Genomic DNA, 24,631 nt, shown 5'->3' on the forward strand with positions numbered 1-24,631 from the left:
CACGCATTTCGTTTGTCAGACATGCCACGCCACGTAGCGGCAGCAGGGTGAAGCTTCTGCACACGCGTAGTTCCTTCCGACGCCGTTGCTTAGAAACGCTGTTATTTACGTTTTCGTAAAACGAGGGAAACTTTATATTGTGAAAACGTTTATGTTAAGGACGCAACGAAAACAGGTATGTACATTTGTTTGTTGATATGTTGGGCAAATTATTGTAGAATATCGATTAAATCAAGCCATGTTTCTTGAAGATATGAGACAAAAACTGAAATGCACGCACTTTGTGTGGCGACTTTGTGACACCCCAACTTGTCACAAAGTCACCCCACCATGGTTTTAGGTTATATTTTATCACGTTTTTTTGTCTTTCAAGCACTGAAAAGAAGATGAGGTCTTATAAAAGGAAGTTGGGTGCAAGAGCCTATAGAAATTACTCTCCAGAGACGTTAGATAAAGCCGTTAAATTGGTTTTAACAGGGAAAATGACCCTGCGAGCAGCATCTGAAAGGTTAGTGGCAGTTCTTTAATGTTTCATACACTGTCACACAGGAAGTAAACGTTTTATTGGATACTGTAAGGCTAAAATAGACGTTTAGATGACCATTTGTTTGGCGTTTTTAAGCAAATTCTTCTGCTTGAATAGGGAGCAAAATACAGCTATGTACACCAGGAAGTTACCTACATTCCTTTATTTTGTTACAAACTTAACTGTCATAAAACGGGTTTTTACACCAATTTGCAACTTCTGGCATTTGTAAAGGAAGCATTTATGCAAATTTTAAACCTACCTTCGTAAAATTCTGATATTTTTGGCATTTTTTCTATTAAACATCTTTTAAAAGGTATGGTATTTTTTTCTGAATTATACCATACTGGTATATATGTTTTATACGTTCTTTTTCTCTGCTTTTAGGTTCAATATTCATCGAAACACATTGTGGAACAAAACCAAAGAGATAAAACGTTCGACCACCTCAAACTCAGAGACAGTCAAACCTAAAAGACAGCATGGGGGTCAACATATTTTTACAAAAGAAGAAGAGGATACATTCGTTGCTCATTCCATTGCAATGGCATCTTATGGTTTCCCAATGACATTACTTGATTTGCGCTGTGTCGTCAAATCATATGTAGATCGAACCGGAAGAAAAGTTCCCGTGTTTGGAAATGGAAACTTTCCTGGGAGAGAGTGGGCCATGTCATTTATGAAGCGGCATAAGTATGTTCTCTCCGAACGTGTCGCCAAAAATATCACATATGCAAGAGCTGCGACTGGTACTGAAGTAATTGACTCATATTTTGAGCATTTAGAGAAGGAGTTAGAGGGTATTCCGCCAGAAAAAATTTGGAATTACGACGAAACGAACGTCCAGGACGATCTGGGAAGCAAAAAAGTGTTGGTCAGAAGAGGAGCAAAATATCCAGAGCGGATACAAAATTGTTCCAAAGCGTGTACTTCGATTATGGTCTGTGGGAACGCCGCAGGACAGTTGGCTCCACTATACGTAAATTACAAGGCCGAGAACATGTGGTCGACCTGGACCGAAAATGGACCTGAAGGAGCCCGCTACAATCGTACTAAATCTGGATGGTTTGATCACCAAGTGTTTGAGGACTGGTTCATCAATCTTATGCTCCCCATACTGAAACAATAAGATGGCCAAAAAGTTATTATTGGCGATAATTTGAGTTCGCATATTAACCTAGAGGTTATTCGACTCTGCGAAAAGTATGGGATAAAATTTATCGCACTCCCACCAAATGCGACACATCTACTGCAACCGCTAGATGTTGCCATATTCAGAGTTCTAAAACTGATTTGGCATGAAATTTTGTCAGATTGGAAGCAATCGACATCTGGTAGCCGGTGCACATCAGTTCCAAAAGATGAACTGCCTGGTCTGTTAAAGAAAATGATGGACAAGCTGCAGGAGAACATCATAAAAAATCTCCAGTCAGGATTTAGGAAGACTGGGATTTTTCCGCTTAACAAAATGGAAGTCCTCCAAAGACTCCCGAAGGCCGTCTTGGAAGAGAGCCTACAGTCCTTATCAGGAGTGGTTGGTGAGATCTTCATAGAAGAACTGCAGAAGAAGAGAGAAGAGGTTACAGGATGCCGGGCCCCCAAGAGAAGGAGAAGGCTCACTGTTCCAGCAGGCAGAAGTATCTCCAGTGCCGAAATCGAAGCCAGTAGGGCGGAACAGCCGAAAGGGAAGAACACAAAAGCCAACACTTCCTCCAGACCCAGCGGATCCAAGGAAAAGGCTGTACTGGCAGGTGAGATGTCTGAAGAAAGCTCTTCAGATGAAGACAACAGCAGAGAGAGGAACTGGATGGATGAAGATCCCAGTGACCCCGACGTGCTGGATGAATCTTTCAGCTGTTTGGAGGATTCAGAACCTGAAATGTCTCCCACAAAAGTGATTCCAAATGATAAAGACGTCTTGGGAATCGACAGCATGGCTCCTGAAAAAAACGTTTTCAAAGTGGATGATTTTGTAGTGTGAACTTTGAAGGGAAACTTTTTCCAGGAAGGGTGACTGAAGAAAAACAAGAGGGCTACATTGTCAGCGTTATGGAGAGGACCAAGATGTTCTGGATGTGGCCTACTAAAGAAGATGCTATTCTGTACTCCAAAGAAGAAGTTTTGTACACTATCGACCCCCCAAGACCGGTAGGAAAGCGAGGGTTCTTTGAGGTGAAAAATCTAGATTAGGGAGCTCCTTTTTCATCACTTGTAAAAATGATGTAGCTCTACCAAAGCATCAAACACATGTACATTGATTAAATATACTTTTTGATTGGTCAAAATTGTGACATTATTTTTTTCCCATACTTTGTAACCCAAAAACAATGTTGTCACAAAGTCACCCCACAGGGTGGGGTGACTTTGTGACAGAGTTTTCCCTTTATATAGTCGTTCATAAAAAAGATACAAATTTTTTGAAGACATAATCTTGTAAAGGAAGGTTGTAGCTATCTTATGATGCCATCCGTTTCAGTTTATGTTAAAAATTGATCAGTGTACGAGTGAAAACATGCAAAACTTGTCACAAAGTCACCCCATTTTACGGTATATATATTTTTGTGTAGTTGTAAGAATTTGATGTTTTGTTTGTGCTTAGTATGTAAGATGTTTGGTCTTTATGTCAAGGAATGATTTACACATCAGCCTTCAAAAATGAGTAAAAAGAAGCTAAAGGACCATCAGTCCAATGATAGAATTTGTTTATAAACATAATCAGTAAGTGTAAGATGTTTTTCAGTTGTTATTAGAGTTAGTAACTATAAATTTTATTATGCTGTGTGATAAATATTTATTTAAGGAATGCACTAAATATTCTAATCTGTCACATGAAAAATGAACAGAAAGGTGTATGCAAAAGACTGTGTACATACCATGTGACATCTGTGATGCTGTGCTTTGACCTTAAAAGAGAAGGTATAAGCATCTAGCCACAATATTTGAGATTAAATGAGAGCTCCACTTTAGAGCCTGTTTTTGACAGTTGCAAACCTTTTATAGGATACGCGATTACGCTAACAGCTTACGGAACAAGCACATGCGCAGCAGTCCTAATCCCCAAATGAATATACTCTATGTCAAATTTATTAATGCTCAAATATAAAAGTATTGCAAGTCAGGCCAGAATCCGTTGCATGTATGATGTAACACTTAATTGTATGCAATAACAGAACAAAAGTGCTTTTGATCTGTGTAATTTCATTGTAACATATTGTGTAAACGAACAGACATCTGTGTCACTATGTGATATATATATAAAAAAACAGTAATCATGTAATACAATTGTATCGAAGTCATGCTGTAAGCAATACTAACAGGAACTATAATAGTGTGTTGGTATTCGCGGAGGAAGTGTGAACTTTGAGAACTGTATTAGTGATCAACTTGGACAGTGAACACTTATGTGCTGTAAAAAAAAAAGAAACGCGAGGTTCAAACATTAACAAAACATATCTGTGTGCAGTGACACAAAACTGTGATCAGTGTGTGTTCGAAACTGTACAGGCAACATTTTTAGTTTGGACGCTACTTCCTGTACGCCAACAATTAATATGACGTCACGGACCACGTAGTAGGGCGTTACTGCAATGGCAACTACGGTGGAACGCCGCCAAACAAAAATTGTGAAACATAAATATTCCATACGAAGTGATGACAACAGGGATGTGCAGTGCTTACTTAAGCATCATATCTCCTGCATCATTCAGCACCAGTACGTGCAAACGAACACGAAAATACCAAGTAACTGAGCCTATGCCTCGATGATGCAATGATGTTGACTAATCAATTCTTACCCACAGCCATAACATCTTACAATATCCGTTCTATAACATATGTGCATTTGTTTCATGAATTGCACGAGTCAACATCCTCTCCCGTGCTGAAAACTTTAACGAGCGGAGCGCAACAATGCAGACGCACCACACAGACAAAATAACGTCGATCCGTACTCTACATCCTGACCGCCGGCTACGGACAAGAAAGAAGACAACAGTTTCCAGCCGACGCTCCATGGCAACGGACACGAGGCATCGCGGTAGAGACATACAGCGTCATCCACACCACACGACGAGAAATGCGCCAACAAAAATAAAAAAACTCAAAACATTACCAACACAATATAAAAAAATTGATGAACACTTTCATATAAAAGCTATATGTTTTTTTCTTTTTCAGAAAATTTTATATTTAATGTAAATACTTGTAATACCAAAACATGTAGAACCAACTTATGTAAGTAACACAAAGGGTTAAATCTGTCAGCTCTGCCGAGGTTTTTCTGGAGTTTCCCTGTGGCCCTCGTCCAAATGGAAGAGCTTGTTATATAGTAACTTTCCCCAGCCATGTTATGTAAAAAGACTCAAAATGAATGTGTACCCATGGCCTAATGCACGGTAAAGTGAACTGAAAGTGACCAACAAACGAAAGAGAAGTGACACTCGTGGTCTACAAGGACCAAACATTAAGTAGTGTGTTCCTTGTAGCTGAGGGGGCCGTGTAGTGTCCCTTTTGCAATATTCACTATTATCGAGGTGAAACATAAATAAAAATGACTGTATGTGACTCAAAATGAATTGCAAACATCGATTTATCTGCAAAAGGTAATAACACTAACTGTAAAAATATACAATATAGATCGATAGATGCAGAAAAGACGTTATTTTTATTGTATGAGATTATAATGTGTAAGTAATTAAAATAAATATTATCTTTGTAAGAGTATAAAATACAATGCAGTGCTCATTCTTCTGTCTAGTCGGTTTTGTTCTGTTCGTTCTGGTGTTAGCTGGAATAAGGTACGCAAGCTTTGTGCTGCGCTAGCATTTGTTTCTGTCGTAACGTAATTGCAAATATTTAATGGTGTAAACTGTGTCCTAGTAAGAATATATTAGTATAAAGTGACCTCCGTGTGTTATTTCAAGAACCTACACCACATTTATCTTATGAAAAGAATATTTAATGAAAATTATTTAGCATGTTTCCAGCTGCTGCTGAGCGAGTAACAGTGATCTCTGACTGTTAACAATTAGCCACCATTATGTGGTACATTTAAAAATATTTTTTCACAGCACAATATCTGATAGCCGGAGCGGAAGAAATTATGTTAAAATATTCAGTGAGATTAATTGAAAGAATACAGTGAAATAATTTTATCAAAACTTGTCTATTTTCTGTGATAGTAATAATTTCAGAGCTGAGTAATACTACGCTATTGCATTTACAGTAATTTGTAGGGAGCCCGGCACTCGATAAAACCAGATATAATACGTAATTGGCAACCTACGAAATTTATTATTTTGCTTATTATATCTCTTTTGTATTTTTTTGAAAGTTAAACGCAAAAACTAACTTCACTAAAAATCAGTAACATATCACGATAAATCAAAGGACAAACCAATTTACTAGGAGAGTGTTTCCTCTAAATAAATAGTTACATCATTTTTTTAAAAGAGATATAATACAGCTTAGGGCGGCTCAAACTCTGAGAAAGTGGTAACAGGGCACGGCCTCCAGCTGCCTTAACATGAGTGACAGTGAGGGGGTGGTTGACCCCATGCTGGTGTATCGGAAAGCAGACGGAGAACTTGTATGCCTGTTGATAAATGTCCGTCATTCTGTTTTCAGTGAAACATGCGAGAAAGCCACACAAAGCTACGGTGGAGCGGTCAACAGAGGCCGAAATATGCGTGTTCATGACTATGGCAACTTCATGCTGAATTCACGGTCCGCAGAGTCTGAAGTAAATCAGGTGAAGAGCGACATAATGAAATACGCCAGCCTCCAATGGGAATGTAGGACCAAGGAATTTGAAGTACTCTCCTGGGAGTCAGGATTTCGGAAAAGATGGTGTTTTATGTAGAGCTAACCTTGATGGGTGTCCTGGGAGGAGCTAAATAGCAGAAATTGAGAGGAAGGGAAATTTTGTGCGTATTTGTTCACTTCCCAGAGCAGGCACTGGTCGGGCAATTGGCGTAGGTGATTTTGCTGGAGGGGAAACTGAGGCGAAGAGCGGACTGGCAGAAGTCACTGTAGAGGTCTTCTGTTCCCAGCTTGCCTAGAATGCGGACGTGGCGTTCTTTACTCAGCTTGCCTGAGAGAGAGTGAGCATCTCTGCAGTCTATGACTTAGCAAACGTAACGATTGAGCTTGGAGATAGAATGTTTCCGTTGCGCTATGTACTGAGCAAGATAGTTAGGAGTGAATCGATGAGCGCAGCCTTGCAGCACCAAGAGGCCGGCCGACGTCCGCACAATGACGCCGCCCCACTACGCTGCATTCGGTGATATTGCGCCCACTCCGGCTTGAGTTAGGCCACTGATTAATTCGTTGCATCACGCCGGCAAAGTTTCCACAGGGGTTTCATGGGCCGTGTATTGTAGAATTCTTCTCGCACTTCGCATTACGCCTGGGTCAGTTGATAGGAATTAATTTTGATTTATCGTGGTTTACTCCACGTAAACGCAATTTATTCCCACTGCCTGTTAGGAGAGTTATGGAAAGTGATGATTGAAGGTCGTGAGTTAAAATAAATTTGTGCTAATCTACTACATCTGTTTTCAATCAGGTAGTTGAAATCCCAAGTCACTTTCTTAATTAATTTAATGTTCAACACTTGCATCTGGTGTTCAATAGATGAATATAACATCAATGTGCACCCCTTTTTGATTAAAAGGGATCAATTCTGAATCAGTTAATGTCAACACTGACACCGTAGTTCAATCAGGAGTCACAGGGCCTTATTACTTTCTTTGCGTTATCCAATATTGCGGCAGTTTTGCGCTCTCTTTTGTTGATCTGTTAGTCAATTAGCTGGGGTGAACACACATCAAAACCACATAAGTGACGGGTGCGGTGTTACAAAACAATAAGCAAATACACACTGCACCTAGTGAAGACAACGTCACGGTAATTCTTCGATATGTAACACTCAGTTGAAAGTGTGACAGTCAACGTGAAATCTACAGTAAGAGCGCGAGTGCACGCACGTGCGACGGTAGCATCTAGCATGTTGACCGTTAGCGTCTAGCTCTTAGCCGCCAAATCGGCCAGTGCGCCAGCGCGAAACCCAGCAGCGAGAATGAGCCAAACTGAACATTATTGTTAGGACGTTAAATTCAAATATGTAATGTACTGTCATATTATGTATATAATCTTTTAATTTCTTGTTGAAATTTGACATACATGGGATAAGCTGACATATCCATTCCATAAATAAAAAAGGAGTCGACAATAAAGGGCATCAACCCTATCGGCAAATGTAAATACAAACAAAACAAACAAAAAACACTGTACTTCTCCATACCATTTCATGGTATAGTGTGGAGGTAATTTTTTATAACGACACATAGGGCAATACTGTCTTCATGATGTTGCAATTTTAATGACTAAAACCTCATTCCCTACCCCTCTGACGTCACAATTCAAGACATTGGAATTAATGCGCTTGTGTTTTGTGTGAAATGATTCATATTGAATGTTTAAACAATTGGGTACACCCGAGGTCTCACATCCTGCTGATTCACCATAAAATTGCGATGTTTAAACAATTACCACCATCTACATAGTAGGACAAGAATAATTTTGTGTATTTAAACATTTGGGGAGCTCTTCAGACCGTGATGTTTTTATTAAATACTCGTGCCGCACCATGCTACTGACTGTGGGCAACAGGATTCCTGCGACTGCAGGCCGAGGCAGAGGTCGCTGTGACAGGTTGCCTCAGTCTACAAGTCAGTCTCGCACACTGAATGTGCTGATGTGAGGCTATTAATAGTTGCAGTGTCAGAGCATTCACAAAACATTCAGAGAACCATCAGCTCTACAACACATAATTTTATAAATCATTTCCAACAAATAGTGGTGTAGTTCCTTCATCAAGCTCACATTGGTAACAAAGAAGGTTGCAATGCTTTCAGCTATCTATTCAAGCAACATTTCTAGGCCGCCCAACTACCCGCTTTCAAATACTGCCTATTTTGCCTTCATTTTCAGCACTACACCATTTTGAGAACATTCTAGAGATACTTGAGTGTATGCTACAAACTCTCATCCTCCTTATTCTTGCGGATTTTCTGTATAGGATTTTGTAACTTTTGGAAACGAATGTCTTTCTAAAGTACTTATTTCGTCGGTTTTAAACCCTGTAAACGGCTTTTCAGTTGTTAGACGGTACTATGTCCAATCCACCGCATTTAAATACAGTTAAAATATCCTTTATAAGCGAATCCAGACGTGAACTCAGATTTAAAACGGATTTCTTCCATGTCCTTCAATACGATAAATGACCTCAAATACATCATTTGCTGTGAGTACGCCAACAAGTGACAATTGTTCATTGCTTTTTACACTAAATTCCAATATCTTGCATTCCCCAGTCATAAACAGATATTTCTGTACACTATGTTTAAAGTACATAATTTGTAAACCTGGCTGGTTTGTTGTTTTCCTGGTAGTAGTTTACATTCTTCCTTTATGATAATTCTTACTGCCAAATACTCCACCTTTCATTTACTTACTTCAATTTTTACCATTTCTTGTTCTCTTTTTCGTGTGCACACATTATCTGCACCTAAATGAGTAATATCTTGAGTGGGAAATGAGGACGCGTTGGTTCTTTTTCCCTAATTTAGTAATATCTATACCTCATGGTATTGTGGAGAACAGTGTCCTAGACTGAAAGTAATATGTTTCTCCTATTTGATATAACTCTTATGTGTAATACTAATATCATGTTTGTTGTAATTTGTGCTAACAACTTCCACATAGTTTTCTAGGAAATAATGGAAACTATAGACAGTTAGAATGTAATTTATAATCTCAGTTAAGTGGTACTGGCTTTCGAGGATTTTATAATCCCGCCGCCTATGCGCACTGCGCTCTCTTGAATTGGCTCTGCCCGGCAGCTGTTTTTGCCGCCTTGGACGTACAGCGTTCCAGGGACGAGGTCTTCCAACTAGTGACGTGGAGTATACCGGAAAACGCCAGCAGTCTGTTCCTCCTCTACTGGTAGCAGTGATGGATTGAATCGTTGAGGCGAGAAGTGGTGTTTCTAGATGCTTTTATGATAGGGTCCCATCGTACTGGCGGGTGCAGGAGAGTGGAGTAACAGACTGTTCAGTATTCTCATGGAAGCGGAGTTGTTTTGAGTATTTTTTTCAGTTGTCCGAAGGTGTAGCTACTCACCTGTGATTTATAAAAGCATCAGTCGGAGCTAGTCTTTCTCTACCAGCTGTACTTCAGAGTTTGTTTCCAGCTGCGTGGACCGACAAACTGACTTCCACGTAGGGTTGCGGCGAATCAGTGCCTCTGTGAGTTCCTAGTCGATACGGGAAATTGACGTCCTGAGAAATTGGTTCTGGCTCGCATGTGAGGTTTCCTGAATAACGTGCCGTTGGTGATTTTGGACACTGACGTTTTCTTTTCGCATGCGAACCGCGTGAAGGTCCAGTCATCTATAGTGTCTCAGTCTGATGTTTTGTACTATCGATTTTCTCCTGTGGTCTTTGAGTTGTGGAGTGAAATGCATCCTTGTGCTGATTCCCTTTACCAGTGACTGCATGATTCGATCAATGAGTTTATTGATGGGGAGGGGTGATGAATTCTGCATGTCATTCGGGAGGAAATGATCAATCAGTCTCACTTGTTGTACTCAAAAATCTTAAGCTATTGTAACTGAACGCAACTATCCTAACTAGGACCAGCTGCATCACTGCTATTTAAATTGTCGCTCGGTAGGATGCGTCCTTGTTTGATTGTCTGAGGTCGCATGGTTTGTGATAGTGGCGTTGAGTTGTGACTGGTTGCATTTTATGAACTTTTTTTATGCTTGTTGGCGGTATTCCTCACACTGATTTTGATTCCACGCATGTATGCTTATCTGTTTTCAGTTGTTGATTTGTGTTCGTTAATATCTGGATTGAGCTTTGCCGTCGTGTGTTTTGGCAGTAGATATTAATTACTGTCAAGTATTGGTTGTAAAGAACAAAATATGTTCATTATCGCGGTTCAACCGCTTTGGTCAGAGCATATCCCGAGCTGTAAACCGTAAAGCCCCACAGCTAGAGCTGTTCTGATTTACCAGCAATAAATCAACGTTAGTGAGCGGACAACTAGCAACCTCGCCCAGTCGTCTTAATATCGCCACTTGGACAAAGAAAATCCCTTTCACCCCCAAATGGTTTCTTCTTCTTTTCTTGTCTATTCATCTTCTTGCTTGTATCTTCATCTTGTATCATCCTCTTGTCTCTTTTGTCTCTTGTCTCTCTCTCTCTCTCTCTCTTGTCTCTCTCTCTTTCTTGTCTCTCTCTCCCTCTTGTCCTCTTGTCTCTCTCTCCCTCTTTCCTCTCTCGCCCTCTTGTCTCTCTCTCTCTCTTGTCTCTCTCTCTCTCTCTCTCTGTCTCTCTTGTCTCTCTCTCTCTCCCTCTTTCCTCTCTCTCTCTCTCTCTTGTCTCTCTCCCTCTTTCCTCTCTCTCCCTCTTGTCTCTCTCGCTCCCTCTTTCCTCTCTGTCTCTCTCTCTCCCTCGTTCCTCTCTCTCCCTCTTGTCTCTCTCTCTCTTGTCTCTCTCTCCCTCTTGTCTCTCTCTCTCTCCCTCTTGTCTCTCTCTCTCTCTCTATCTTCTCTCTCTCCCTCTCTTTTTCTCCCTCTCTTGTCTCTCTCTCCTCTCTCTTTCTCTCTCTCCTCTCTCTCTCTCTCTCTCTCTCTCGTGTGTCTTGCGTCTTGTATCTTTAGGAGGTACATCTTTTTCCAGGGTTACAACTTTTCTTCAGATGAGTTTGTTTCCCAATACATGCGCAGTATCTCAATCCTGCCACAGTCGTTACATCCGAGAAAAGAGCGTTGCAAAGCTGCAAATAGAAACTGTGTATTCAGTGTGTTAAATCTCGTTGCTCCATTATTACGCCTCTCCAGATCGTACTTCACTTTTTATCCAAACATAATCTGTAATTCAGCAGATACTTTTCGTTCACTATTGCAACAGAAAGGGGCACAAAACCATTTGTGATAATGCAGGCAAAAATTTCAGTTGTCATTCTGGTTAAAGTTAGTGCAGTTGACTTTCATAACCAGAGAACAAACATGGTATAGCTCTGATGTCCGACAACTGTTGTTCATGTCTGTGTTCAGCTCCATGGTTTTATGATTGCAATTTAAATATTTGGTTTTCACTATGACCACTTTCAAAAATATCATTCATATGTTCTCTCTATTCAGAGAAAGTCAGTTATTGTGTAATAACACTATTTCAACGTAACATTGCATATCAAATAACGCTAGTAAACTTGTACTTACAAAAGAATGCACTATTTAAACTTCTCTCGCTTCAGATCAATTAATTTTCTTTCAAACATTCGTGATAGCATAAAAGATAGTAAATGTTCAGGATGCTATGTGCTTTCATAAAATTTAACACTGAAATACTTATCCTCACACAGAAACATTAAGGGGTAAAGTTCCAGCACAGCTTACAGACTAAGCTGTGTATTTAAAAACTTGACGTCAGTTTGCTATATGTCAGTAATGCAAGCATGGCGTGAACAACAACTGAACATAGGCTGAACATTTTCCATTACGTACAGTACAGTATATCACTCATTTTTTGCATTATTGGAATAGTGAACACAGTAATCGAATGCTGAGTCCGACGTCCTCGCATGGTGCACTCTTCCAGTAAAAATTTTATCCAGTGGTGAAAAAACTCCTCGTGCAGCTCGGAAAACTTCCATCGGCTCCCATTCGGTCGCTGCGTCGCTCATGTAAAGAAAAAAACATGCACAAAACATTTTGTACTCATATTAAAGTGTTATTACTATAAATTCATTAGCAAATACAAATAAATGATGAATATAAATTATCATATGTCGTACAGTCAGCTCGACGAGTTAGTGATGAACCGATTTACGACATTTCATTCCAAGAGGTAGCTCAAAAATTGTTTTTGAATCGATTATAAACCGCTCGTCATTCTGGGGCCCTCAAGAGGTATAATTAATAACAGATTAATAGAAGATATGAGGATTTCCACTAAGAGCAGTGCGTTTCACCACAGAGTCGTTTAGTATGTGCGAGAGTGTTATGAGGTTGTTCATCTAATCTTAGCGACAGACGACGTGTCACGGAGGGATTTACTGTTATAATTAAGAAAACACACATTTCAGTCATATGACTACGACAATGAAAACGCAGAAATTCATGTTCAGAACGAGCGTTGCTAACAGTCGTTCTTTCTGTGTCCCACTAGCGGATGGAAGGGAGAAGGGTGCAGATAAACGTAGAGGCACAAGAAATAACTTCTGCCACGCACCGTAAAGTTTATTAGATTAAATTAGATTAGATTAGATGTACTTTACGTTCCAATAGAGCCATAGTGAGGAGATCTTTCAGGATGTAGAGCATGTCAGAGAAATAAGAATACGAAATAAATATTAACAAAAAGAAACAAATATTCTAATGCACTTTTCGCAATTATCAAGTGAAGTGTCCTCACAGATAAGGAATAACTCAAAAAATCTTATTCATATTTACTTTTAACGGGTAAAATTAAACTTGTCACAAAACGTGTAAATGTTCAATACACTGAGTTAATAATGTAATTCCTAAGCTGTTGTAGCCATGCACCATCAAATAAAAAAACCATTTTATAAGACTTATTTGCAATGATTGCGTTACTGCACTAAATTTGTAGATTTATTAGTAGTTAAACTTTTGTGGCTACTGGCAAGTTATTGATAGTGTGTTCCTGAATAACAGGCACCTATCTGGACCAACTGAAATCACTAAATATTTGCGAAAATTATTCAAATTTCCCGTATTGATTCCATGAACTGAACTATTGGTTTGCAAAAGAGATATATTTGTAATGAAAAATTTCGTTAAGGAGTAAATACGTGGGAAGCAGTAGTTAGTTTCTTTAGTTCCCTGAACAGGCCTCTGCTGGAAGTTCTGGAGTTCACACAAGTAGTGTCTCTTATTGCTTGTTGTGAACTCGGAAAACTTTGACTTGACTTGATGAGTTACGCCAAAAAATAATTCCACATGTCGTATTGGAAAGAAAGTGAGAAAAATATGCTAGAGTTCTTCCAGTGAATCTCAGTTTGCTATCTGATGTCTCTACGATTAATTTTATGTGGATGTTCCGCTTCAAATTTTACGCATACACGTAGATAGTTAACGGATCCAACGGATTCGAGTGAATGGTCGACAATCGTGTAATCGTACTATAACTGGGGTTTGCACCTATTTATATGCCTTGCGTTGCGTTTGTTTATGTTGAGGGTCAACTGCCAATACCAGCATCAAGCAGTCCACTGCAGGTGTTCCCGCAAGCCTCGTGGAATTTCTGACATCACACTAGGGCATTTATACGGGGTGTTCAAAAAGTTTCTCCACAGTGCCGTATGATTGTTAGGCGTGCGTGCTGTATGATTGTTCGCCTGTCTGGGTTACTTCCCTTCAAGTGGACTCTCCCAACATTCCACTGTTTCGTTTATGTCAGCCAGCGTCAGTAGTATCGTTGATGTGTGTCCTTACGTGTTGACGTGAACGTTTAAATTTAGTTCTTTTGTTCGTTTGTTTTGTTTTTGTCAGTGTTAAAATGCTAACCATTGAAGAACGTGTGTTTTTAGTCGAACAAGTGTTCAAAGCTAGCGGTAAATACACAGTTTCATTTAATTCAGTTTTCCCGGAGACAACACTCCCACATCGCGATATTGTGCGAGATATGATTAACAAATTTCGAAGTACGGGTTCAGTGACAGATGCAACGAGCAGTGGTCGTCCTTGCGTTTTGTCTGAGGATAAATTACTCGATATTTCCGATAAAATGTCCATGAGTCCGAACAAGTCAGTAAGAAAACTCGCCCAGGAAATCGATGTTAGTGTCGGAACGGCCCACGCAGCTGTAGGGAAAAAATTAGAACTTCTCCTATACAAAGTGACAGTCGTGCAAGAACTGAAAAATACTGATCATGGCAATAAATTGCATTATTGTCAATGTTCAAAAATCTCGTTCAACAAAATGGAAGGGATATTCTTAAAGAAACGTTTTTCACTGATAAGGCGCGGTATCATTTATCCGGGTACAGGAACTCGCAAATGTCTCGTATGTGGAGTACTGCAAATCCATTGTGTATTCATGAGGAACTACTTCATTTTGTGAAAATAGGAGTTTGCATTGCAATTTCTAGACGTCGGATTGTGGGTCCCATACTTTTCAGCGAAACGATAAACGCACAACGATACTGCAGTGAGTTCCATTTTGGTATATTCACTGCGACATACGGCACGCGCGGCAATCATACGGCACTGCGGAGAGACTTTTTGAACACCCCGTATATATTGTGATCAGTAGGGCCCGGATTTTAATGACAAGTCATATTTTTTTCTGAACTATAGGGTGGATTTTAGAACAATTTATACACAAATCTAGGCATTTTAGCGTCGAAAAATGTATTTTGATTGTGCATATAAAGTCATATTTCAGCAAATTTTAGTAATAGGTCATACTGCGGCTAGGTCATATTTCCGTCAACTTTTACCAAAAATGCATATACCGTTTTTCTTGTATCTTAACGGGACACACGAATAAGAAAATGAATATGTTGCTCACGAGACAATATTTAACGTGCAATTGTGAAAGATAAACAGATAAATTACTACACAGTTTTATTTCTCAGAACTGTAGCAGAAAATCGGTATACCACAACAGCCGTTTCGCGAACATAAAACACTGTTGCACAGAGTCGACAATACGCTCTCAGAGCCAACAAAGGCGGCTTCTGCCGTAATAATCATCGCAGTCGCACAGGTGTTCTCAGTAACCAGTTTGAATACAGTCTTTGACTTGTTCTACATGCCTAAAGCAAAGTGCTCCGACAGCGTGAAGTTGCGAGGATATGTTCGAGAATTTAGAGAGAAGTTCTTTAGTACTGATGGGAAAATATTATTTTGTAAACTGTGTCAAGTTAAAGTTAGTGCAGAAAAATTCTTTAATGTGCAACAACACTGTAATACCGCTAAACACAGCAGCTGTGTGAAACGAGGTGCTGAAAATAACAGCAGGCAAACGCTGTTATTTGAACAGACAGATCAATCGTCAACTGTGCAATCATTCTGCAAGGATTTGTGTGAGATGATGGTGTCCTGCAACATCCCATTGGAAAAGCTGAAGAATCAACGCTTCAGACGGTTCTTGGAGAAGTACACAACACATCCAGTTCCAGATGAATCTACACTGAGAAAGAACTATTTATCCGTATGCTACAAAGGTGTACTCAACAAAATACGAATTACTATTGCTGAGCAAAACAACTGGCTGTCGATAGATGAAACTACGGATATTAGTGGGTGATATATTGCAAATGTTGTTGTTGGTGTTCTAAAAGTTGATGGCCCTGGAGATATGTTCCTACTAACGTGTGAAGCTCTCGATAGAGTAAACAATTCGTCGATTGCTATTTTGTTTGATAACTCTCTGAAGCTACTGTGGCCATATGATGTGAAAAGAGACAACGTTTTGCTGCTTGTAACAGATGGTGCATCATATATGGCTAAAGCAGCCAAAGGGCTTCAGAGTCTCTACCCCAGTATGGTGTACGCCACTTGCCTTGCACATGCGTTGCACAGAGTTGCCGAAGAGGTGCGATCAGATTACCCTGACGTGTACAAATTAATTTCCTGCGGCAAGAAAATCTATGTGAAGGCTCCACTACGGGTGCAGAAATTCAAGGAACAAGCACCTTCAACACCCCTCCTACCTAAACCAGTTCTTACACGATGGGGTTCTTGGCTTAATGGTGCTAAGTATTACTGCACCAACTACACCCAAATAAAGACTATCTTCTGTGAGCTTGATAGCGACTAATCAAGTGCTATCAAAATTGTGAAAAAAGTTTTTACAGATACATTGTCTCGAAACTTGGCGTACATCAACGCCAATTTTTCAGTGATACCAAAAGCCATCAAACAACTGGAAGCTGTTGGCACTCAGCTATATGAGGACCTGAGTATTGTGCAACATGTGCACGGTGAGTTGGGTCGAGCTCGTGGTCATGTGGCTGTGAAAATCAAATTGCAAAGTGTTCTCCAACAGAATCTTGGATATTCTACACTGTGCAAAATTAGTGACAGTCGTTCAGGGAATGTTGCAACATTTGAAGATACTGAAACAAAGCTGAACTCCAGTGACCTGGCTGCCTTCAAATACGCTCCAGTGACGTCTTGTGAAGTGGAGAGGAGCTTTTCCAAGTACAAAACTATCCCCTGCGACAACCGTAGATCTTTGACAATGGAAAACCTGAAAATCCACCTTGTGATCCAGTGCAACTTTGCAGATACTGAAGATTGACATACGGTATTAAATAATGCGAAACGCTTTAAATACTATGTAGAAATAAAAACATTGTTTTACTGTTTCGATAGTTGATCTTTTCACTGTACTTGGTGTTTAGAAAATAAAACATTCAGACATTCAAAAAATAAGCACAAATTAGACACAAACCCTACAGAAAGAAAGAACTATACTTACAATATTTTGAAAAGTGAATTTTGTATTACTTTATGGTGAATAAAAAATTAAATAAACAAACAAGAATGCTTTAAATAAGCTTCTATTAAGTCATATTTTATTTTTAAGGCTATATTTATGTAAGTTTTAGGTCATAACTGCTTGCATATATCACTGTTTTTTATGTAAATAAAATCCGTGCCTTAGTGATCAGTAATGGTCCTATAAAACCCCCTTGGGGAACGGCAGAAGTTATATTGTCTAAAGATTTCTCTACGTTAAGAATGACATGCTATGCCCCAATTATGTGGAACTCTTCAGACCAGTCACAAAGCTAGTCTGCAATTCTATACGCTAATATTTTGGTAGGCCAGAAGTTATATTTACGTCTAAAGATTTCTCTCTGTTACGAGTGACATGTTGTGCCCCATTTGCTAGGAACTCTTTAGTCCAGTCACACAGCGAATCTCCAGTTTTATACGCCCATATTTTGTCGAAGTTGTGGAGTTGGATCAAATACCTTCCATAAGTCAAAGAGCACAGAACTAAACTAAGCGCTGGTATCTGCTGAAACTTGGCTTTCGTGAACAAACAGAGCGTTACAGACTATCTACAGGTGAAGCAGCACTCTATTATGTGGACCAGAGCTATGGCAACCTTTTGCACTGAGGCTGGTGAGCCACTGATACACATCAGGGGACGACTCCTCATGGCACAACGGGCCACTTTGGGGACGTCTGATGCTCGAGTCTGCAGCACAGTATTACTAGTGGCACTGCTGGAGGCAGTCAGTCAGACCTCTGCTAAATTTTGTTTGTCTCAAACTAGTTCTCACCTTATTGGGCCATCTCTACGAAACAAATGACTAGCATCTGAAAGGGAGTCTTGTTCTTAGGCAACCAAACATTATGAGCAAAGACACAGACCACTTGCATAGAGCGTTGTACATGAAACTTGTCTCTTAACGCTGAAATTACACTTCACATAATGGACAAGGTTAAGCACAGTACATGATTAAACTACACATATTGCAAGTTAAATAGTTGCAATGCTAAATTTTGTGGGGTCTTGAAATCGACTGAGAAATTGTTTAACTGAGCACTCTTCATATATGTTGTGCAACAAACATGTTTTTTAACATTGTGAACTAAACCTTAGGCAATGGAGAGTATTACACACAATACTTAAAATTCACAATCTTGTAGTCTAGTATTCCAGGTAATATGGTTATGATGCCATAGTTTGTGAGGTCGTGACATAAGGTACACTTCTCAGTTACAAAGTTTTCAAGCACAACGTAAGTTACTAGTTCTCATTTACATAGTTCTTTGTTTGCTTATAATGGTAGGTTACCTAAGAACTAGTGTCCATTTCAGACGCTAGTCAGTTGTTTCCTGAAGATGGCTCAATAAACCAAAACCTTATTTGAAATAACAAAAATCAGTAAAACGAAAACAGTATACTCGTTATTCAACCTTAAATCATGTATTTAAGTACGTAGATAGTTAATCTTTTCTCAGTCAGTGTTTGAGAATTAAAATATGTGAATACTCTCACTCAGGATACAGTTCTAAGAGTCAAAATTCATTTATAGCGTTAGTCAGTCGGTTGCTAAATTTTTAATTAAGCACTGAATCCTGAGGAACGATCTGTCTCATTACAGAAATTTACGACACAGATCAGTCTGGTCAGTTGGGACTTCGCATAATACTTGGCCCGAGTATGAATTTTCACTAGATGCTCTGAGACGCAGTCAGTAAACTTCGTTTATTTTTCTTTTTAATGTTTGGTCGTGAACCGTTACAAGCGTGGAACCTTATAACACTTCCTGCCGCAAGTAATCGCTATATATGTATTACAGATTAATCAAATGTTCTGTGAATTATGTTTCACTTGTTGATTATTATCGGCGTTGCCAACAGCGTTGAAAATTTGTTCTTGTTTTTATATCTGTGATAAGATAGGATATTGTGTTGTTCGGGTATTTGCCACAGGTTTCACGAATATTTTGGGTTAGTTCATTAACTGAATGAGAACGAGAAGCAAAACAAGATTGGAAACGGAAACATATAGAATTAATTAGTTTGCAGTAATGGAACAAAATCAAAATAGGAAAGGAACTGAGACGGAAGATGATGATGGCGATTATGTTTGCTTTGTAAGAAGCTCAACTGCGCGTTTATCAGCGCCCGTGCAAATTCCCAACCTTTGCTCGGTCCAATCTCGCCACTTGCATGACTAATGATGAAATGATGAGGACAACACTAACACCCAGTCATCTCGAGGCTGGTGAAAATCCCTGACGCCGCCGGGAATCGAACCCGGGGCTACGAGCTGCGGACTGAGAGGGAAGAGGAACAGGTAACTTTTTCCATGGAGCTATCAGATCCGAACATGATGGAGACTGAAACAGTGCAACAGATAGCTTGGAATTGGAGGGTACGAGAGGTTATAACAGCGAAGAAGAAGATGCGGACCCTTCATAACACGTTGACGCGATAGTAGAAATTAGGAATTATGAAGTACAGGAGAGTGACAGGACAGGCATACCATATCAAATGAACACTCAACTGAGTTCACGTATTCGTCATGTGATAAGCTATCTGACACAAGGGATGTAAATCACGGAATGCTAGAATTCTTGAGAAAGATGCATCAGGAGGCGGAGGAGACGAAGGAGTTGATAAAGGAAACAAGGGAGTCGAAGAAAGAGGCGCAGGAGGCTAGGAAGGAAGTCAGGGAAACGAGAGAAGCAAAAAGAAAAGCAATAAAAGGAACACGCAAGAAACCGTCGAAACTGACAATAAGGGTCGATAAGATAGGAGAACAGTTAGAACATATGCCAAATTTGTAACAAGATCTTAGCAAGGTACGTGACAAACAGGAATAACAAGCTTCAAAAAGATGAAGCATATCGATAATACCGGAGAACAAACAGAAAATCGTTGACACGAAGGGAGAGGAGGAGGATATTACCGTTTAACGTCCCGTCGACAACGAGGTCATTAGAGACGGAGCACAAGCTCGGATCAGGGAAGGATGGGGAAGGAAATCGGCCGTGCCCTTTCTAAGGAACCATCCCGGCATTTGCCTGAAGCGATTTAGGGAAATCACGGAAAACCTAAATCAGGATGGCCGGACGCGGGATTGAACCGTCGTCCTCCCGAATACGAAGGGAGAAATATATATATATATATATATATATATATATATATATATATATATATATATATATATATATATATATACGTCTACATGGATACTCTGCAAATCACACTTAAGTCCCTGGCAGAGGGTTCATCGAGCCACCTTCACAATAATTCTCTATCATTCCAATCTCTAACAGCGTGCGGAAAAAAACGAACACCTGTATCTTTCCATGCGAGCGCCGATTTTCCTTGTTTTAATATGATGGTTCTTTCTCTCTTAGTTCAGGATTTGACTGTGTGTTGTGTCTGACGGAAATCAGACTATTCAATTCTCTTCCCAAGATTGTACCCAGCGGTTAGAAAGAAACGCAGTATGAATAGTATAGTATTGAAGCTAGGCCAACTGAATTCCAAGTTCATTTAGTGGTTTAAAGTATGTACTAACGGTCGCCAGCCTATCCAGGCAATGGAACAGTGAAGTATTGGAAAAGCGGAAGTAAAAGTTCTGCCTACTTTCTTGCAACTGTTTAAGTAACTTCGTCAAATAAATGTTGCCCCACATAAGCTATGTTGGTACAGACACTGGAATTTCTTTTTGACTACTACACCCTTATACATAACGTTTTTAAAAGAGGAAAAGACCAATAGATAACTTCAAGGTAGCTAAAAAAAATTTGGCCGGGAGGGGGGAGGACCTTTAGAAAAGCACTTTTTATAACCAACCAACTTAAATACTAAAATAGGTAGATACTAAAGCACACACTTTTTATACTGAATATTTCACTTCAAGAAAACCTCATCCTTATTGGAATCTACTTTCAAAAGTTATTACTCTCATTATTTACACAAAAACAATTTAAACGACCTTTAGATAAGAACTTTTTATAACTAACCAACTTAAATACTAAAATACTTAGATACTAAAGCACACACTTTTTATACTGAACATTTCACTTCAAGAAAACCTCATTCTTATTGGAATCTACTTTCAAAAGTTATTACTCTCATTATTTACACAAAAACAACTTAAATGGCACCTCTTTTTACTAAGTTGGCACTTCATAAGTCTCTAAAACAGGATAGTTGGATCAATCAAATACCAGGAAGGAACCCCATATATGTGAATGATTAGGATGAAATAACAGGGTGAACCAGTTTCTTTAAAGTATATCTATTTAAAAAATCTGGAAAAAATGCTCTTAACGCCTTTTTAAGAGACAGTCTTTAATCCTTCCGATCTGATCATGTAAGTGTAGAAAAGTTCAAAAAAATAGTTCAAATGGCTCTGAGCACTATGGGACTTAACTGCTGAGGTCATCAGTCTCCTAGACCTTAGAACTACTTAAACCTAACTAACCTAAGGACATCACACACATCCATGCCCGAGGCAGTATTCGAACCTGCGAACGTAGCGGTCACGCGGTTCCAGACTGTAGCGCCTAGAACCGCTCTGCCACTCCGGCCGGCTGAAAAGTTCTGGAATGTTTTCAGAGAGATAGTATCGACAGCAATTGAGAGATATATACCACATAAATTAGTAAGTGATGGTACTGATCCCCCATGGTACACAAAACGGGTCAGATCGTTGTTATAGAAGCAAAGAAAAAAGCATTCCAAATTTAGAAGAACCCAAAGTCTCCAAGATCGGCAAAGTTTTACAGAAGTTCGAAATATGGTGCGTACTTCAATGCGAGATGCTTTTAATAATTTCTACAACGAAATTCTATCTCTAAATCTGTCAGAAAACCGAAAGAGATTCTGGTCATACATAAAGCACACCAGTGGCAAGACGCAATCAATATCTTCACTGCGCGATAACAACGGTGAAGTCGGTGATGACAGTGCCACTAAAGCAGAGTCATTAAACACGGTTTTCCGAAACTCCTTCACCAAAGAAGACGAAGTAAATATTCCTGAATTCCTATCAAGAACAACTGCCAAGATGAGAAACATAGAAGTAGATATCCTCGGTGTAACGAAGCAGCTTAAATCGCTTAATAAAGGCAAGGCCTCCGGTCCAGATTGTATACCAGTCAGGTTACTCTCAGAGTATGCTGATAAAATAGCTCCATATTTAGCAATTATTTACAACTATTCGCCCACAGAAATATCCGTTCCTAAAGACTGGAAAATTGCTCAAGTCACAGCAATACCCAAAAAGGGAAGTAGGAGTAATCCGCTGAATTACAGGCCTATATCACTAATGTCGATTTGCAGTAGGGTTTTGGAACATATGCTGTATTCGAACATTATGAAGTACGTCAAAGAAAACGATTTATTGACACATAGCCAGCACAGATTCAGAAAATATTGTTCTTGTGAAACACAACTAGCTTTTTATACTTATGAAGTAATAAGTGCTATCGACAGGGGATGTCAAATTGATTCCATGTTTTTAGATTTCCAGAACGCTTTCGACACCGTTCCTCGCATGAGTCTTCTAACCAAACTGCGTGCCTACGGAGTATCGCCTCAGTTGTGCGACTGGATTCGTGATTTCCTGTCAGAAAGGTCACAGTTCGTAGTAATAGACGGAAAGTCACCGAGTAAAACAGAAGTAATATCCGGCGTCCTCGAAGGAAGTGTTATAGGCCCTCTATTGTTCCTGATCTGTATTAACGACGCAGGAGACAATCTGAGTAGCCGTCTTGGATTGTTTGCAGATGATGCTGTCATTCACCATGTTGTAAAGTCATCAGATGATCAAAACGACTTGCAAAATGATTTAGATAAGATATCTGTATGGTGCGAAAAGTAGCAATTGACCCTGAATAAGGAAAAGTGTGAAATTATTCACATGAGTACTAAAAGAAATCAGCTAAATTTCGATTACGTGATAAGTCACACAAATCTGAAGGCTGTAAATTCAACTAAATACTTAGTGATTACAATTAGAAATAACCTAAATTGGAACGATCACATAGATAATATGGGCAACGGCCTTACCGCAGTGGATACACCGGTTACCGTGAGATCACCGCAGTTAAGCGCTGTCGGGCGTGGTCGGCACTTGGATGGGTGACCATCCAGGCCGCCATGCGCTGTTGCCATTTTTCGGGGTGCACACAGCCTCGTGATGCCAATTGAGGAGCTACTCGACCGAATAGTAGCGGCTTCGGTCAAGAACACCATCATAACGACCGGGAGAGCGGTGTGCTGACCCCACGCCCCTCCTATCCGCATCCTCCGCTGAGGATGACACGGCGGTCGCATGGTGCCGGTAGGCCACTCGTGGTCCGAAGACGGAGTACATAGATAATATTGTGGATAGAGCAAACCAAAGACTGCGATTCATTGGCAGAACACTTAGAAGGTGCAACGGATCTACTAAAGAGACTGCTTACACCGCTCTTGTCCGCCCTATTCTGTAGTATTCTGTGCGGTGTGGGATCCGCATCAGGTGGGATTGGCGGATGACATCGAAGAAGGGCACCTCGTTTTGTATTATCGCGAAATAGGGGAGATAGTGTCACAGACATGATACGTGAATTTGAGTGGCAATCATTAAAACAAAGGTGTTTTTCGTTGCGACGGGATCTTCTCATGAAATTTGAATCACCAGTTTTCTCCTCCGATTGCGAAAACATTCTCAAATGGTTCAAATGGCTCTGAGCACTATGGGACTCAACATCTGAGGTCATCAGTCCCCTAGAACTTAGAACTACTTAAACCTAACTAACCTAAGGACATCACACACATCCATGCCCGAGGCAGGATTCAAACCTGCGACCGTAGCGGTAGCGCTGTTCCACACTGTAGTGCCTAGAACCGCTCGGCCACACCGGCCGGCTGCGAAAACATTGTGTTGGCATCCACCTACGTAGGGAGAAATGCTCATGACGATAAAATAAGAGAAATCAGGGCTCGCACAGAAAAATTTAAGTGCTCGTTTTTACCGCGTGCCGTTCGAGGGTGGAACGGTAGAGAGACAGCTTGAAGGTGGTTCGTTGAACTCTTTGCCAGGCACTTTATCGTGAATAGCAGAGTAATCACGTAGATGTAGAAAGTTCAAGAATGATTATTCATTAATAACACACAGTTTAAATTAATGGTTTACGCTGTGCAAAAGTAAAATAAAAAAAATATCGTATCTGGTGGCTGAAGGCTTGGGTGTGGCGAACAATTATGATTGCTACACTACCCACAGTACGGCCTGCAAATATCTTGCTCTATGCGCTCAATTATTCTTCTTGGCGCCGTTCAGTTTTACATACAGTGGCCCAACAACTCGCAGCTATGCCGTAAGCCGTTTTCAGTCTTCATCCGAGGCATTTTTGTGCAAATTTTCAGGCAAAGCTTCTCCTGCTCCACGATGGTATTGTCTCAATCACTGCTGCCTGCAGACTGTGTATCTTACTTCCCGCGCTTGCTCTAGTTTGCGCACCAATACGCTCTTGCCGCCTTTTCCACTCCCCAGAGCCACTTTTGTTTCAAACAAAATCACAATGGCTTTT

The 24,631-nt window shown here is 40.0% G+C and overlaps 1 pseudogene; it reads left to right on the forward strand.

Moving 5' to 3' along the window:
* The first annotated feature begins 23,109 nt into the window (after positions 1-23,109).
* Positions 23,110-23,227, forward strand: LOC124617343 (annotated as a pseudogene).
* The last annotated feature ends 1,404 nt before the right edge of the window (positions 23,228-24,631 follow it).

The sequence above is a fragment of the Schistocerca americana genome, chromosome 5 (genome assembly GCF_021461395.2).
Source record: "Schistocerca americana isolate TAMUIC-IGC-003095 chromosome 5, iqSchAmer2.1, whole genome shotgun sequence".
NCBI lineage: Eukaryota > Metazoa > Arthropoda > Insecta > Orthoptera > Acrididae > Schistocerca > Schistocerca americana.